General features: G+C 36.7%; 1 protein-coding gene across 7 annotated transcripts in view; it reads right to left on the bottom strand.

The window, feature by feature from the left end:
• Window positions 1–111: 111 nt before the first annotated feature.
• LACC1 (laccase domain containing 1) overlaps window positions 112–17,651 on the bottom strand; it is a 184,645-nt gene continuing 167,105 nt past the window's right edge. Inside the window, exons 9-10 of one of the 7 annotated variants that reach the window (XR_012514409.1) lie at window positions 13,363–13,494; window positions 112–5,392 (exon numbers count right to left, since the gene is read on the bottom strand). The gene's annotated coding sequence lies outside the window, so the exon portion shown is untranslated. Of the gene's footprint in view, window positions 13,495–17,651 lie in introns of all 7 variants that reach the window. The other 6 variants (XR_012514407.1, XR_012514405.1, XR_012514408.1 and 3 more) reach the window with 6 other exon arrangements.

Below are 17,651 nucleotides of genomic sequence, written 5' to 3' on the forward strand. Positions count from 1 at the left end.
TCTCCTGTTGTTGAGTGGAAGATTACCAACCATCCACTGTCTACTATCTCACATAGCTTCTGAAAATAAGTCTTCTGTAACTCTTATATTTGCTACTCTATCTATCTATCACTATATATATATATATATATATATATATATATATATTTTTTTTTTTTTTTTCCTCTTGCTACTTTCTATTTTTTTCTACCAACTAGTGATAGAAGTGTGTTGAAATATCCAACTCTAATTGTGGATATGTGTATTTCTCTTTTGAGTTATATCTTTATATATTTTGAAGCTCTATTATAGAGGCATAAACATTTATAATTATGTCCTGTCAAGCAATTTGTTAATTATTATGGTAATATTCTTGGAATGTATTTTGTCTGATGTTAATATAATTGGACTTTGCTTTTTGTTCAATCTAAAAATTTCTACCTTTTAATTGGAGTGGTTAAGGAACTTAAATTTAATATAATTTTTACATAATTGGGTTGAAATCTACCATCTCAATAGCTAAAAGTTCTATTTTTTAAACTTTTTTTTCTTTTATTCTTTTCCTAACATCTTTTGGAGTGAATAATTTTTATGATTCTATGCCCTTTCCACTGTGGTCTTATTACCTATACCTCTTTTTAATTGTTTTAGCAGTTCTTCTAGAACATGTAATACTCATTTCTAAATTATCACTTTCTACCTTTAAGTAATCAACTACTACCTGACATACAGTATAAAAACCTTACGACAGTGTACTTCCCTATTCTGTCTTTTATGTTATTGCTGTGATGGATTTTTCTTCTACATGTTATGAATGCTACAATTCATTACTATTACTTTTGCTTTAAAAAGTTAATTATCTTTTAAGCAGACTACACATGAAAAAAGTTTTATATTTACCCACTTCTCAACCATTACTGATGCTCTTTATTCCTTAATGTAGACTCAAACTTTCAAATACCATTTCTTTCTGATTTTATTTCTTGCATTACAGTTCTGTTGGCAGTGAATTCTGTCAAATTTTTTCTTGTTAAAGAGTCCTTATTTTTTACTTAGTTTTTCAAATATATTTTTTCTGGATACAGAATTCTAGTTAGATTTTTTTCTTTTCTTTTTTTTTTTTTTTTTGGTGTTTCAATCCATTGTCTAGTGGCTTGCATAGCTTCTGAAAAGATATCTTTTGTAACTCTTATATTTGATATTCTGTGTATTCATCTTTTCCCTCTTGCTATTTCTAAGATTTTCCTTTTATCATTGATGTTCTGAAATTTAATTATGATATGCCTTTGTGTGTTGTTCTTAAAATGTTTATTCTGCTGCTTCTATCATCATTATTTTTATTAACCATCATTCCTTTACTTCTCATTTCTCACTTTTTTTGGAGGAATCAAGTAGTTTTTATTATTTTATTTCTTCTACTAGCATATTAAATATAATTTTTAGTGATTGATAGATTATAATATACACATTAAACTTATTACTGCCCATAATAAACTAATATTTTAACACCCCCCCAGACAATGCAAGGACTTTTGATATTTTAACTCCAGTTTTTCCTTGCTGCTTTTTGTACTGTTTTTGTCACATATTTTAATTCTGCATGTATTTTAAACCCCATAACATATAAATATAATGTTTATTTATAATAATATAAATACACTTATATTATTATTTTATTGTTTATAACAGTCAATATATTGACTCACATGTTTACCCTTTCTGATACTGTTTCCACCATTGTGCATTCCTGTGATTTCATTTAAAATAATTTTTTAACTTGCTCAATAATTATTTTAAAAATTTATTATTGTGTATTTGTGTTAATAGGCAAACATTATCTCCCCCTTGATTTTTGAAGAATATTTTTACTCAATATAGAATTCTATGTTGGCAGTTATTTCATTTCATCAGTTTACAGATCTTACCCCATTGTCTTTTGACTGCCAACATTAAGGTTGAGCATCAGTCACTTTATCACTGTTATTTTTAAAGTAGTAAGTCTTTTTCTTTGAACTGCTTTTAAATTGTTTTGCTTGGCTGGGCGCAGTGGCTCACACCTGTAGTCCCAGCATTTTGGGAGGCCAAGATGGGTGGATGTCCTAATGTCAGGAGTTTGAGATCAGCCTGGGCAACATGGTGAAATCCCATCTCTACTAAAAATACAAAAACTAGCTGGGCATGGTGGCCAGCACCTGTAGTCCCAGCTACTCAGGAGGCTGAGGCAGGAGAATCTCCTGAACCCAGTAGGTAACTGTTGCAGTAAGCCAAGATCACACCATTGCATTCCAGCCTGGGCCACAAGAGCGAAACTATGTCTCAAAAAAAAAAAAAAAAAAAAAATTAAATTGCTTTACTTTTAGCTTTCAGCAGTTTGAATACCTTGTGCCTGGGGTAGTTTCCTTTGTATTTAATCTTTGTTGAGTTTCTTAGAGCTTTTTGAAAGTGTGGGTTGATATGCTTCATTGGACTTTGGAAATTCTCAATTGTTATCTCTTTAAATATTGCTCCTGTCACATTTTCTTGCTCCTTTACTTCTATAAGGCCAATCACAAATGTTGGCTCTTTCTTACTATATTTTATATACCCTTACATTCTTGTCATCAATTTTCTAAAAAATACTGATAACAGTAAAGTTGAAGTCTCTTTGATAACTCCAATATCTGAGATACCTGTGGATCCATTTCTACTATTTGCTCTTTATGTCTTGATATTCAATTGTTTGGTCCTGTGATCAGGCATGCTCAGTCATTTTCAATTGAATAATTCCTATTACCTATGAAATACTGTAGTGGCTCTGGTGATATATCTTCTTGCACAAAATATTTATTTTTATTCTTGCAAATAATTAAAGTAGAAGTATATAACCTTGGTTCACAGGGGAACTGGGAGAAATCAAGGCTGGGTTTCTGGTTTTGTGAGGACTTGTCTACTTCTAATCTGCCTTTACTCTCAGTGTGTAGTTATTTATGGGTCTCAACTCAATAGCAGAATGTTTTCCACTGCCTCTCTTTCGTTGGGCTTTGAACTCCAATTTTTATCTCCTAGCACCAAGAAACCAACAAAAATTTGCTAGGCTTTTAAATCTTTTTGTGTATCTTTCTGTTTGCCTTCTAATCCTTTTACCCTACACAGTTTAGCAATAGCACAATGTCTCAAGATAAGGAGCAATAGATAACGTTAATTTGTTTCGTTGCATTTCTTTCTTTCCAGGATATTTATTCCCTAGCTTCTTTCTCCCTTGATTGTTGTCTAATGCCTTCAAACTGTTGCATTTTACTCTTTGTCCAAATTTCATTGATGTTATTAAAGGAAGAGCTGATTTGATATAAGCTACTCTCTGATTCTTAAAAATGTGGATAAACTGTGCTTTTAAATTTCTTTTAATTCTAAATATAATTTTGATTAAAATTTTATTTAAACATCAGAAGATCTTATATTTCTTCCATGTCAAATAACAACCTGAAGTTAGGATGCCTATTACTTGACAACCACATTTTTAATAGATAACTACAATGTAGTCATGCTAGAAACCAAGTTATAGGAGGAAAGAAACAAAGTAAGAGATCATATTATCAGCAAGTTGTTAGTTGAAACCAAAGGGAAAGGTACTGGGGAAAAAAAAGCTCTTCAATGTTGGCTTGGGTGTCTGTAGGAGAAAGGGAACCATTAACAGCTCATTCATTTTTAGGAAATATCTTTTTCATTCTAAAAATATGACTTTTTCAAGTAGCACTATGATCAGTTTAAGTTTGTAAAATAAGATGTTGATTAAGAATCAGGTGATAATAATCATTCTGTGTCTCCTGAGGTTTTGAAAATAAAGTGGCAGAACTGAATAGCCCCTCTTCCTTGACTATTGAAAAATCAGCAGTGCATCAGTCATAATGAGAGACAGTATAGTATGGGTAGCATTCATAGAAAAGTGGTATTATGTGCCCAATCTATACTAAGGGTAGTTAGGTAAAATGAGTGAATGACAGAAGAAATTAACAAACAGCCTCTGGGGTCTTAATTGGGTTGTCAACTTACAGCAAACTATTAACTTGTGCTCCCACAACAAAAATGTTAAACCACCAGAGACTGGTGCTGCAGTTCACAAAGCAGGTGATACCAGAAAGTGTATGGACGAGAAAGTCAAGGAATGAGAAGGAATCTTGTGTCGTCATGTCTGGAGTTCAAATTCCCAGGTTTTGTCACTTCTTAGCTATGTGTTCTTTGTCATACAGCCTAAGTCCTTCCTTCTTCACTTGTAAAATGAAAATAATAATAAAATAATAATAGCTACCTTGTGATGCTGTTGCACAGATGAGCAGTTTCCTAGCAAAATGATAGGCATAAATAAATTGTAACCAGTAATTGGTATTCCTGTCACTTCTTCCTCAAAACCACCAGAATAATAATATAAATTTGGTTATTTACTGGCATGTAGTAATTTACTTGGAGGACAATTTGCCTCATTTTCTTCAGAATGAACTTTCAATCTTTATGTTAGAAAAGTCATGTGAAACCAGAAGAGTGAGATAATGATTTCATTAAAATAACTCTTAATAATTATACCAAGAGCTATTAGAAATTTGTCATGAGGAAAGGAAACAATTAAAAACTATGAGGTTGAGAAACAAGGAAATCAAACTGTGGTTAGTCTTTGTAATTATGATTTGTACTCCATTTATCATTTGAATACAATGAGACTTCCGTGTAGGCTTGGTTCATTGTCATCAGCACTTGGAAACACAAAAATTAATTTGTGGCACAATGACCTTGACACTGATCAGCATGCTATTTCTTGTACCACAACTTTAATGGTTATTCAGAAATAAGTCTTCACTTTATTGAGCCTACCTCACCCTTTTCTTCATGTCCTCAACTTAGCTTCTTACTGGTTTAGAATCCACAGCCCGCAATTGTAATCACACTGTTTCCTCTTAACTTCCTTGCCCTTTCCTTTCTATTTTGAAGGCTGGCAAAACACGACTTTTTCACTATCCCTCCATTTCTCTTCATAAAGAAACTTGTGGTTTCTAGGCTTGTTTTCCCTACTCTGTCTTTACTCATTTTTCTTAAATCTTCCCTAGTCAGGATACTGTGCCCACCACGTCTCTAAAATGGTTCATATCAAAGTTATCAAATCCAGCAGTCAACTCTACATCCTTATCTCATTGAGCAGTATTTGATGCAGATTCCCCACTCTGACAAGCCTTTACTCGACTGCAGGGACACAAAATTACTCACATTGTCTCAGATTTCACAGGCTGCTTCTACTCAGTCTCCTCTGAGGATTCTCTTTTTTTCTGATTTCTGAATATGGGAGTGCACTGGGGCAAGTCCTCAGACTCCTCTTTCTCCAGATTCACTCTCTTGACGATCTCATTCAGACAATGGCTTTAAATGACATCTACATATTTCATCAAGTCTAATATGAAATGAAGGAAGAGATCAAGTTGAGCAATTAACTTTGAAGTGTTTTAAATTGTTCTTAGTTAATAGACTTGATTTCTTAGAGCAGGTTTAGATTTGCAGAAAAATTGAATAGAACGCACAGAGAATTCCCATATACTCCCTTTCCTTCCCCTACAGTCCCCTGTTATTAACATGTTGCAGTCTAGTATATTTCTTTCAACCGATGAACTAATATTATTGAATAACATTATTATTAAATAAAATCCATAGTTAATATTAGGGTTCACACATGGAGTTCACATTCTGTGGGTTTTGACTAATGCACAATGTCATGTATCCACCATTATAGTTTCATACATGCTAGTTTCATTGCACTAAATAGTCCCTGTGCTTTCCCTGTTTATCCCTTCCCCTCTCTCCCTGGCCCCTGGCAACACTGGGGTGTTTTAATTTTATATGACTAAATAACTTGACTCTTCTCAGGAAAGACAAGAAAAAAATCCATCCTTGAGTTTTCCGCTACTCCTGGCACGCTGCCTTTGTGTTTAATGTTCTTGCATTTCAAAGCTTTTAAGGAACAGCAGCACACTTCTTGAGTTTAAAAAAAAAAGAAAAAGAAAAAAGAAAAAAACACTACTTTACCTAATAATGTTCCATCTTGTACTTCTTTCAGAAAGATTGCTTGGTTTCTAATTATCACTCAGCTGAAGCCTCTGATACTGACGTCTGAAAGCTGTGATTAACATGGGAGTTTACTGGGAAATAATTTCTCACAGAGACTCATTTCCTTTCTAGGATTCTTCCCATTCTTACTTTTTTTCTCTCTTCTCATCTCCATTTTCTAATAAGTTTGAGTTATTGAGATATTTTCATCTGTTTTTATGCAATACCACTTTAATTAAAAATGCCAAAAGCAAAATGATTTTCAAACCAATCCTGAAGGAAGGCTGTGCTTGAGAGTTTCCAAATGGCATATGTTCCAATATTGGTGTTGCGAGTCAGGGAGTAGGGAGTATGGAGAGCTAGCAAAGGCCTTGCGTCTTTCTGGGGATGGAACAGAGGGGCCGCTAAGTGGGTGGCTTATCTTTACTGGTAAGGAGAGGGTTTCTATCCTACTTATCTCGGGACTCCCTGCAAAGGTGATGGAAACTTCGCAAGTAGGAATAAAGCTTTGTGGCCTTCAGCTTGACTCCTGGGGGGTTCTCCCTCCCTTACTCATATGACCACAAGCATTAGATCGTCTCATAAGTATTCCATACTAGGGTCTCTCCTTGAAAAAAACTGCCAGTTGCAAAATTATAGCTATTATCAAATACAGAGAAATCTTCTCAGTGTTAAGGGAGAAGATCATGTATCCAAGAGAGGAAATTACAGTCATTGGGTGAACTGAGTTCTAAGAATGGTTTGTTCTCCCAAATTGCTTGCCATTTTTCAAACGCACATATCGATCTCAAGTACTCACCCAAAGTCTGTGTTGCCATTTCTTTCTCTCTCCCTCCTTTTCTGTGATGCCTCCTCTGTGGCTCCAGGGAGGACCAGTTACTCCTTGTTCAATCTCTCCATGGTTCTTCAGACATAGTTTTAGTTTAACACTCTTCATTCTCCACTAAGTGACAAGTTCTTTTTCTTTCTGAGAGGCAAGAAGTTCATCTAGAGCAGGAGTCCCCAACTCCTGCAGACTGGTACCAGTCTGTGGCCTGTTAGGAACCAGGCTGCACAGCAGGTGAGCAGTGGGCAAGCAAGAATCACTGCCTGAGCTCTGTCTCCTGTCAGACCAGCAGCAGCCTTCGATTCTCATAGAAGCACAAACCGTACTGTGAACTGTGCATCGGAGGGATCTAAGTTGCCCGCTCACTATGAGAATCAAATGACTGATGATCTGAGGTGGGACAGTTTCACCCCCAAACCATCTCTCCCTCCCCACCCCAATCCTTGGAAAAATTATCTTCCACGAAACAGGTCCCTGGTGTCAAATAAGTTGGGAATTGCTGATCTAGACCTCCATGATTCACAGTCAGGTGCTCAAGGAATTATTAATTAAAGATTGAACTTAGATCTTTTAGACCCAGTATAGCAAGAGTCCTGGCTGGAGTGCAAGCTGCGTTGACTCTCTGGCCACTCCAGCTTGTCTGGAGGATGAGTGGAACTAGCCTGCTAACAGAGGAATTTCGTGAGGACTGAGAACATTCTGGGAAAGAATTAGTTCTATAAGACTCGTTCCTGGAAAAACCTAATCTCTTCTGCCTCCAGGCCTCTACACACGCTCTGCACATGTTCTGCCTGAAACTCTGCCTCCACCTCTTTACTGATTTAATTTCATTCCTATTTCAGAGCTAAGTATCTTAGGAAACTTCCTTAGGAAGCCTTTGCTAGCCACCCAGACTGTCAGCCCTCCTTGTTCCTCGTCCCTCACCCACCCCCACAGCTTGTTTCTGCACTGGTACTTATATCATGCTTAGTTACTTGCCTAGTGTTTGTCCTACCTGCTTGTTTGTAAACTTCCTAAGCTCAAAGATCATCTTCGATATGTTTACTGCTATACCTCTAGAATTGGTCTCGGTTCCTACACATAGCAGAGACTCAAAAATATATGTTAACAAATGAATATATGCAAATGACTACTCAGTGCTTCACTGCAGTGTCTCATAAGCATGTCAAACTCAGTATGTTGCAGACTTTTTATTTCCTCTCTGCAGTCTGTTTTTTATCTTCCTGATCTTAGTTAAATGCATCATCATCCATCCAGTTGCTGAAGCCAGAGACTTGGTAGTCGATCATGATTCTTCTTCTCCCTTACTACACCTCTACATTGAACCTATCAGCAAATCCTTCCTGTTTACTCATGTTCATCTTGACTGCTGCTGTCCTACTTTAAGCTATCATTTCTCACCTAAATGATTACAAATGACTTTCCTATTTCCTTTCCTAATTTCGTCCAATCTACTCTCCACATAGCAGTCAAGATGAACTTTACTTTTTTTTTTTCAAAATGTAAAGAAAACTATCCATTCCCCTTCTATTTAATGGCTTCTCAGGTTCAACCTACAGAACTCAAACATAACCTGCCCCGCTTACTGCTCAACCCAGCCTCCTACCACTCTGCCTCTCTCTTACTTGGCTCTAGCTACACTCACTGAAGTTTTATTTTAGGTCTTTGAATGTCCCCTGTGTTTTTCTTTCTTAAGGCTCCTCCCTTTGCCTGCAAAACTCTTTCCCCAGCTCTTTAAATGGTTGTTTCCTTCTCACCCTTTGAGTCTCATTTTAAAAGTCATTTCCTGAAGGAGGCCTGCTCCTGACCACTCCATCTGCTCACATTCCTGGTTACAGCACCTTGACTATTTCTTAGCACTTCACATAAGTAGTTATGCATTTATTAATTTGTTCTCCTGTTACTGTTGATCTGTGCACCGGGGTGTAAGCTCCATCATGCTTTTTTTGCACATAGCCTCTACATCATCAGCCTATTTCAGTGCTCAGCACATAATAAATGTTTAATAAACATTTTGTTGACTGAAAAGAACAGATAAATGATTGAATCAAACTCAAGGATGATGGGGTGGAGATGAAATGGAATGATGACCCTAAGGGTGACACAGCGTTTGTCATAACTGGCTGCAGTGGCTCAGACATCAGTTCCTTCTGCTTCAGTCACCATCAGCTTCAGCATGGATATCAACAACTCACAGCTTGTCTAGTGGGCAGTAGAGGCCAAGCCGTCACCTCTGGCAGAGATGAGATGGATGTAGTCCCACAGTAGGCTGGACAGTCTGGGGTTCAGTCACAGCTGAGGAGGTTTATTGTCTGAACTCTTGATTGGTGCCATATGGGAGGAATTTAGGCCTTGCTAAGACCCATATGGGAAGAATTTGAAAGGACTAGGGATTCTACAGAGGGAGTGAAGATTGAGCCAAGGAAGTGTCATTTTGTGAGAGATGTTTTGGCCAGGGACATGCAGGTCTTGATTGCCTGTCTTTTAAGTCTTTTCTCTCAATTGATAATGTATTTGGGGTTTGATTTTTATCTTCAAGATGTTTAGAGTGAGTAGTAATGGTAATCACTGGCATCAATAGCAGTGGAAGATGAGGACTCAAGGAGTTAAACAAAACCTCAGTCCCGCTGGTGTAGTGGTTGCAATTTTATGAAGTCACTTTGGAAGTACATTAAAAATCAAATACAAAAGATCTTTGAGCCATGTTCCAGCTGTTATAAAAACCCTTCAGGTATTTATGTCAATGAGTACATTAACAGTCTTAATATGTCACAGATGGCTGCATTTTATTTTTTAAAGCATTCTTACAAGGCGATCTAATTTAAGTATACATTTGGGGTAAATTCTCATCCTTTGTGGCTCCATAGGGACATGAATTCATTAGTGAAAAGGTATAGAATTCTTTAAAAGGAAGAATTGTCTACTAGTTAGTGAGCTGATCTAAAATATTGGGAGCCCTATATCCTGTTTCCACTCTGTTCGTGTTCAAATTGTTTCCTTCAGTGGGAGCTGGTTTTTCTCAGGGCTGATTTTTTGTTGTTGTCCTCCTCAACATAAGTCCTGGGTGAGGAAAATGAGATCACAGAGAACCAACATGTATTAGTCTTGCCCAATACCCAGCCTTTCTAGGCTTCCTTGGCCTCCATAGCTGAGGCTACTTAAGCCCACATTCAGACTCAGCCATTTCCCAGGGTTAAGTAGCAGTCAAGTGTTCCAGCACACACTCTCAGTCTCTGCACACAGTCGGATGTACCTCTGGTCACTTCTGATCTTGAGCTCAGCATTGCACACAGGCCCTTCCATCACCCACAATTTAGTTTCCACCTCACATGCCAGTTCTGAGAATCAGGCTTCTCCCTTGTCCCTAGAACCTGAGTTTCTGTGATGGAAATCTGATGCTGCCACTGTCTCTCTTTTTTAAAAATTCATTAAAAATTTTTTGTACTCAAATATATGTAACCTAAAATTTACCATTTTGACCATTTTTAAGTGTATAGTAGAGTGGCACTAAGTACATTTACATTGCTGTGGAATCATCACTCCCATCCATCGCTAGAACCTATTCATCATCCCATACTTGAACTCTGAACCCATTAAACAACTCATTTATCATTCCTACCCCCAGTCCCTGGTAACCACTGTTCTGCTCTCTGGCCATTGGCATTGTCTCTCTCTCTCTCTTTTTTTTTTTTTTTTTTTTTTTTGAGACAGAGTCTCACTCTGTCACCCAGGCTGGAGTGCAGTGGCACAATCCTGGCTCACTGGAACCTACGTCTCCCAGGTTCAAGCAAGTCTCCTGCCTCAGCTCCTGAGTAGCTGAGATTACAGGCATATGTGACCACATCCAGCTAATTTTTGCATTTTTAGTAGAGATGGGGGTTGCTTTACATATATAGCCCTTTCACAAAATACCTGAGTATTAATTTATCCTTCAGTCTTCATTGCTTTTCTCTGCTTGTCTTTCATAATTTTCCTACTATGTTGCTTTGACATCTGTGCTTCCAATACATTCTCTCCATCTTCAACTCCCTTTCCCCATATCTGGGGTCTCTTTCCCTACCCTTGGATACAGTGTTCTATCTGCTGGAGTATACTTCTCAGGACCTGTAGCCAACATTTCTCCCTACTCCCTAATTTCAGGCCTTGGCTCTCCCAGCATGCTCCATTCCATTGCTCTTCCCTAGGCTATCTGCCTGCCCCTTGAAGCATGAGAACATTCCCCTTCAGTGCACAGTCACATGTAGACAAAGCTACTGGCTCTGCAACCTTTAGAAGTGCAAAAATCTAACTCCTTTTAAGAAGATATAGATAAGTTCAGAATTATTAGCAGAGGGCAATGAGAATTTGCAAAGCACTGCACAAGGAAAATAGCACTCTGGTCTATATAGTCAGCACTATTTTCTAACTCACTCAAAAATGGAGATGAGTTTTAATAGGCTAAAGTGTAAAATTTCATTTTATATGTAGGTTTAAAAAACTAATTTCGAAGTGATCAATAACATTTCCCCAGGCCCTTTACCTCAACGTGTTAAATATGAATCTCTGACAACATTCGCAATAAGAGTGGCCCTGACTTTCTTTGGGAAATTCACTGACAGAGATCTAAGTACATCTCAAAGGATCCTGTTGTTTCTGAGTTGGTTGAATTGTTAAAACCTAAGGTCCTATTTGGAAGAGACGTTTCTTCTTCTAATATGCAGTATTATTCTCTGCTTCTATTCAATTCTGAGTTCTTCTCAAGAATTGGTTTCTATACATTTTAATAGGAGGTATTTTTAGAGGTCAGTGAAATATTACTGTGAAATTGAAAACAATGACCTAATTCCTCAACTCCTTTCATTAGAAGTGATACATATTAAACCTTATCTCCCACAGAAGAGACATGAGGTAGAATTAGATATTCATAATAACTCTGAATTCTCAAGTACTTCAGTTTCCAAGTGAACCTTTGAATATAGTGCAGATTTTCTATTCAAAATAGCATTTGGGTCTTCTTTAATAGTCTAATACTCTTTGTCATGTGGTCAAGACTAAGGCAAAAAGGAACAGGGACTAGAGTCTCAGCGTCGAGCGATGAGAGAGGAGATTAAAGCTGAAATGCAGTGTGGAAGAAGAATCAAGTAAGGTGAAAAGTGACTTCAGCTGTGCAGGAATCGAAGACAAAAATGATCAGATTCATACAAGAAGCAGAGGCAGCTAAAGCAATTGAGGGACAAATTGAAAGAAGAAAATAAGTGATAGAACTGAGACTCAGTGTTGCTCAGAATTTCCTGGTTTGTATCTGTACCCATTGGGAAGGCCAAAGCCCACCTTGCTGCCTTCACTCATCAGGAGGTGACATTTTTGTTTTGGATGTCTGATGTCTGCTAACATATGCCAAACAACAGTACAAAAGATGTCTCAAATAATTTTTAGTTGTGTAAAGGCCATTCAGTTTTTCTTTGAAATACCTAGGTTCAAGTTCCAGTTCCACAACTTATCAAATGTGGATTCAAAGCAAATCACTGACCCTCTCTGAACCTGTTTCTTTTCTAAATAATAATAACAAAGCCCAGTTCTTAGTCCTTTTAGGCATCAAATGAGCTCAAGGGTCTTTGAGCATTAGGGAGGATTATACAGTAATTAAAGATAGATTTTTTAAAAAAGAAATAAATCTTGCAGGCTCTGAAAAGAAGAACTCAACTTTTTTTTTTTTTTTTCCTCAGGAGATGTCAGCTGCAGAAAGAGAGCAAAGTTGGGAGAGTCTGTATTTTCCTGTACAGTGCTGTTCACGTGTTCCATGGCATGTTTTTTCAGCTGCTAATAATGGAAATTCCTGCTGCCAAATATGTATTAATGATAACATCATTTAAACCCTTCCTGGCTGCCACTTTAGCATTAAGCCAGCACATTTGAGTTCCACAAAGCCAGATGGTACACATTTTTCTGGAATTTAACTTTATGATGCCACTTCAATTGATCCTAGATTTTGTTTTATATTTCTCCCCTAATCTGTCTTATGTTATCACAGAAAAGAGAAGTACTTTTCAAAAAATAAACTTGATTTTCTAGAATAGTCTTAGATTTACAGAAAATGTGCAAAGACAGTTCTTATGCCCCATGCTCTGTCTCCTTTGTTGTTAGCATCTTACCTTAGTATGGCACATTTCCTGCAATTAATTCACCAATATTGACACATTATTATTAATTTCAGTTCATACGTTATTCAGATTTCCTTAGATTTCACCTAACATTCTTTTTCTATTCCAGGATCTCATCCAGGATGCCACATGATATTTTGTAGTTGTGTCTTCCTAGGCTGGGACAGTTTCTCACTTTTTTCATTTTTGATGACCTTGACGATTTAGAGGCATCTTTTTGAACATCCCGTCACTGGGGGTTGTCTGCTGTTTTCCTCATGATTAATTTGAAGTTATAGGTTTGAGAGAGGAAGAACACAGAAGTAAAGTGCCATTTTCCTCATGTCAAGGATTCATGCAATGAACATGACTTACCACTGTTGTTGACTTCAGTCACCTGGCTGAGGTGGTGTTCAGCAGGTTTCTCCAAAGGAAAGATACTCTTTTATTCCGTTTTCACACTATGCTCTTCTGAAGTCACTGTGTGCAGGCCACACCATCTCATCTCTTTGAAGGTAGAATATCCACATGAATTATTTGGAATTGTTCCGCATTTATTTTTAATTTTCTTTTTTACCCCATGTACTTCTTTATTTTTACCCCATTTATTTCTTTATTTATATCATTATGGACTCATGGACATTTATTTGATACATTGAATAATACATAATCCAATACTACTTTATTTAATTTTTTGCTCAAATTCTTCCAGCATTGGCCATTGGGAGCCTTCAGTAAGCTCCTGTATTCCTTTTTAATACCTTCCTCATTGTGGGATTTTATTTGTTTTATTTTTGCTTTTGTATTTTGGACACTTCCTTACTTTCTTGCACTGTAAGATACTCCAGGCTCATCCTGAATAGGCCATTATGGTGTTGAGGTATGTACTTTCTATATTTAATTTGTTGAGAGTTTTTATCATGAAGGAATGTTAAATTCTGTCAAATGCTTTCCCTGTTTTCATTAACATGATTATACGCATTTTGTCTTACTTTCTGTTAATGTGATGTATTGCACTTATTGATTCTTATATATTAAACCATTCTTGCATATCTGGAATGAATACCACTTAATCATAGTTAATTATGTTTTAATTTTTAAATTTTAATGATCTCTTAAATTTATTATTACTTGTTTTATGGCCTACCATAAAACCTATATTGGAAATTTTTCCATGTGTACTTGAAAATAATATGCATTCTGCTGTTGGTGGGCAGCACCTCATACATGTCAATTAGATCAAGTTGATTGATACTGTTGTTTAAATCTAGCTGTTTTATCAGTTAATGAGAGAGGAGGATGTAAATCTCCAACTATAATTCCAAACTATAATGCCAACTATAACTCCAACTGTTTCTACTACCAATTCTGTCAGTTCTTGTTTTATGCATTTTGGGGCTTTATATAAATTAAGTACCATAAATTATACATTTGTAATTGTTTCATCTTCTTGATGTATTGATCCCTTTATTGTTATTAAAAGTCTCTCTTTGTCTCTAGTAATATTTTTGTCTGAAAATCCATTTTGTCTGATATTAAGGCAGCAATTTCAGCTCTCTTTTAGTTACTGTTGCATAGTGTATCTCTCTAAAGTGTGTCCATTGTAAAACAAATCTGCTATAATTTATTTTTTTGTTTCTTCATTGTTGGTTATTTATTTTAAGCATTGTTTTGCAGATAGTTTCCCCTTCACATGTCTAATTATTTTCTTAGAATAAGAAATGCATTTAATTATCATCCCTCAAACCAGAAAGTTTCAAGATTTTTTTAATAATTATATGGGCATAGTGATTATTCTTAGAAAACTATAAATTGGTGAAAATTATAATTATTTTGAAAAGAATTATACTATATGTTTTATATTTATAACACAGTTTAACATAATCCTCAAAACAATCTAGTAATATAGGTATTTTTATTTTTTATTATTTTTATTTTTTGAGATGGAGTTTCACTCTGTCACCCAGGTTTGAGTGCAGTGGTGCAATCTCGGTTCACTGCAACCTCCACCTCCCAGGTTCAAGCGATTCTCCTGCCTCAGCCTCCTGCATAGCTGGGATCACAGGTGTGCACCATCATGCCCAGCTAATTTTTGTATTTTTAGTAGAGACAGGGTTTCACTATGTTGGCCAGGCTGGTCTTGAACTCCTGGCCTCAGGTAATCTGCCCACCTTGGCCTCCCAAAGTGCTGGGCTTACAGGTGTGAGCCTGTAATTTATTTTTACTTTTATGGATAAATAACCTAAGGATTATAGGGACTAGGTAACTGGCTCAAGTATACAAAACAAACACTGAAGGAAACAGCTCAGGTTTGAATTCAGTTCTGTTAGACTCCATGGGATAATACGAAGTTTTTCTTTACTTCTCTTTTCTTACTATATTGCTCTCCCCAGAACAAGCATTTTTTTTTTCCTCCTCATCTATCCCCACCCCTTTCTCTTTTTTTGAAATGGAGTCTTATTATGTCACCCAGGCTGGGGTGCAGTGGCGCGATCTCAGCTCACTGCAACCTCTGCCTCCCAAGTTCAAGTGATTCTCGTGCCTCAGCCTCCCGGGTAGCTGGGATCCCCACCCCTTTCCTTTGAGTTACTTAGTGGTTCATAGTGTGAAAGGAAAGTAAACACTTTCACTATGCCAAAAAGAAAAAAAGCTGAAAGCTGAGTCATGGAAGAAACTGTCTCCTTTTGTTCCTAAGCAGACGGCTACAGATAAAAGGTTAAATATCTCCACAGGTAGCTACTCTATGTTCACCTTATCTCAATTTACTGAATATGAGACAAATATATAATTGACTATTCTCCTACCTGCTCTTTATCTCTTACAACATGTAGATTCAGCAATGTGACCATCCATCCCCTTCCTCTTTCCCTTCCTGCCCACTTTCCTCCTTTAAATATTGAAGCCCTCAAAATTATCTCTGGAAAAAGGCACAGATAATAGACTGTTTCTGTGGTTCTGTGTTTTCTTCTGGTCCTGTCCTTAACCTTGGCAAAGTAAACTTCTGAATTGATTTAGACCTATCTCAGATACTTTTTGGTTTACAGTAGCAAATTATTGGTCCCTCTCTGTCAGAGCCCAGAAACAGTGATCAACTCATTCACAGTTGTTGATGCCCTCTATAAAGGTATTTCTATGAGTGGGAATCTCATTACATAAGAATGTTATCTTATTGTTTTGGTGGAGGGTCAGGAAGAGAAATACGAGATGAGGACTTGGCAGAGGGGAGTTATTTTTGTTGTTGCTCTTAAAGTTGTACATTGTGCGTGCGTGTGTGTGTGTGTGTGTGTGAGAGAGAGAGAGAGACAGAGAGAGAGACAGAGATGGTAGTGGTGGCCTATGTTTTCTTAATTAGATCTAAAAATATCCAATCCTGTCTGTCTAGGCTAATAAGCAATATCTGCTTATATAGCATCCATCACATATCATTTCTCAACAGTTTTTAGGAGGAAAACCAAAACCGATGACAAAACATAGAAATAATTGGCAAGTAGATTGATGGCAGTAAAATCCTTGTGTACATAACTGAAGAGTAATATAGGGAAGGCAAAGAGGACTTTTGTCTGAATGGGTATTAGTCTATTCATCTATGAATCTATGTACAGATATACATAAATACACACATCTATATATTACTCTATATATGTATTTGTGTAGATATAGATATGGCTTCTCTACTCTATGCCAAACTAGCAATTACTTTTTCAGCACAAAATACCTCACTCAACAATGATCCTCATCAACAAAATCAGATTTTGTTGCATCACCAAGAGTTCAAAACCTATTCTACCTTTTGTATTCTGTGCCAATAGAAAGACGCACACAAGAAGAAGACTGAGCTTTAAACTTAACAAATTTGAAGTGCTGGAGAATTTTATAAATGTCATAAGTGATTTTAGATATAAACAGTATTATTTCATGTTAATACTTTCCCAGAACCACTGTCTTTTTTTAAGTCTTCAAAGTGATTTAATTTTGATCTTTTAGAAATGTTCTTTTCTCCTGGAAAAAAAAAATTGTCATGGAAACAGTAGCAAATGTAAAAAGTGTGGGCATTTACAGTTTCCCAAACTGTTAGAATTCTCAAGTTCTCTCCCTGTTTTTTATGATGGTGGGGGCACAAGGGCAGGGATATGGAGGGAAGGAGTGTTTGCACCAAGAAGAATATCTAGAAGAGAGTTCTATACATTTCAGTCTGAATTTCACTGGATATATGCCTTACGGGGAGAGACTAAGATGTAGAAACAGAGAGAAGGGACCCACTGGTGAGAAGATGAGGCCTTTCCTAAGATTCTTAATAGAAATTTATAAATATGTAAGTGAGTATGTGTGTGCACATATATGCTTTGCACACATATGTACTCATGTGTTGTGTGTACACGTCTGTGCATGTGCATGTGTATGTATATGCATATACTTACATATATACAGACATTACATACATATACACATATGCATACTTTTTTCCACTGAAATTGTTGAAACTCTTGAAAGTTGGACTTGAGTAGCAATGCTTATTATTTTCCATTCAAAACCAAGGAAATCATGTTTACCATGGGTTTAGAAAAGTCTTTTCTCTCCTTCCCCTCTCCACTACCCACCAGTCCTCACTCCATTGTACATCCTATTTGGTCACCCGCCATCCCGAGCGGCTCATCTAGACAGGG

Source organism: Saimiri boliviensis, chromosome 16 (genome assembly GCF_048565385.1).
Source record: "Saimiri boliviensis isolate mSaiBol1 chromosome 16, mSaiBol1.pri, whole genome shotgun sequence".
Classification (NCBI taxonomy): Eukaryota; Metazoa; Chordata; class Mammalia; order Primates; family Cebidae; genus Saimiri; species Saimiri boliviensis.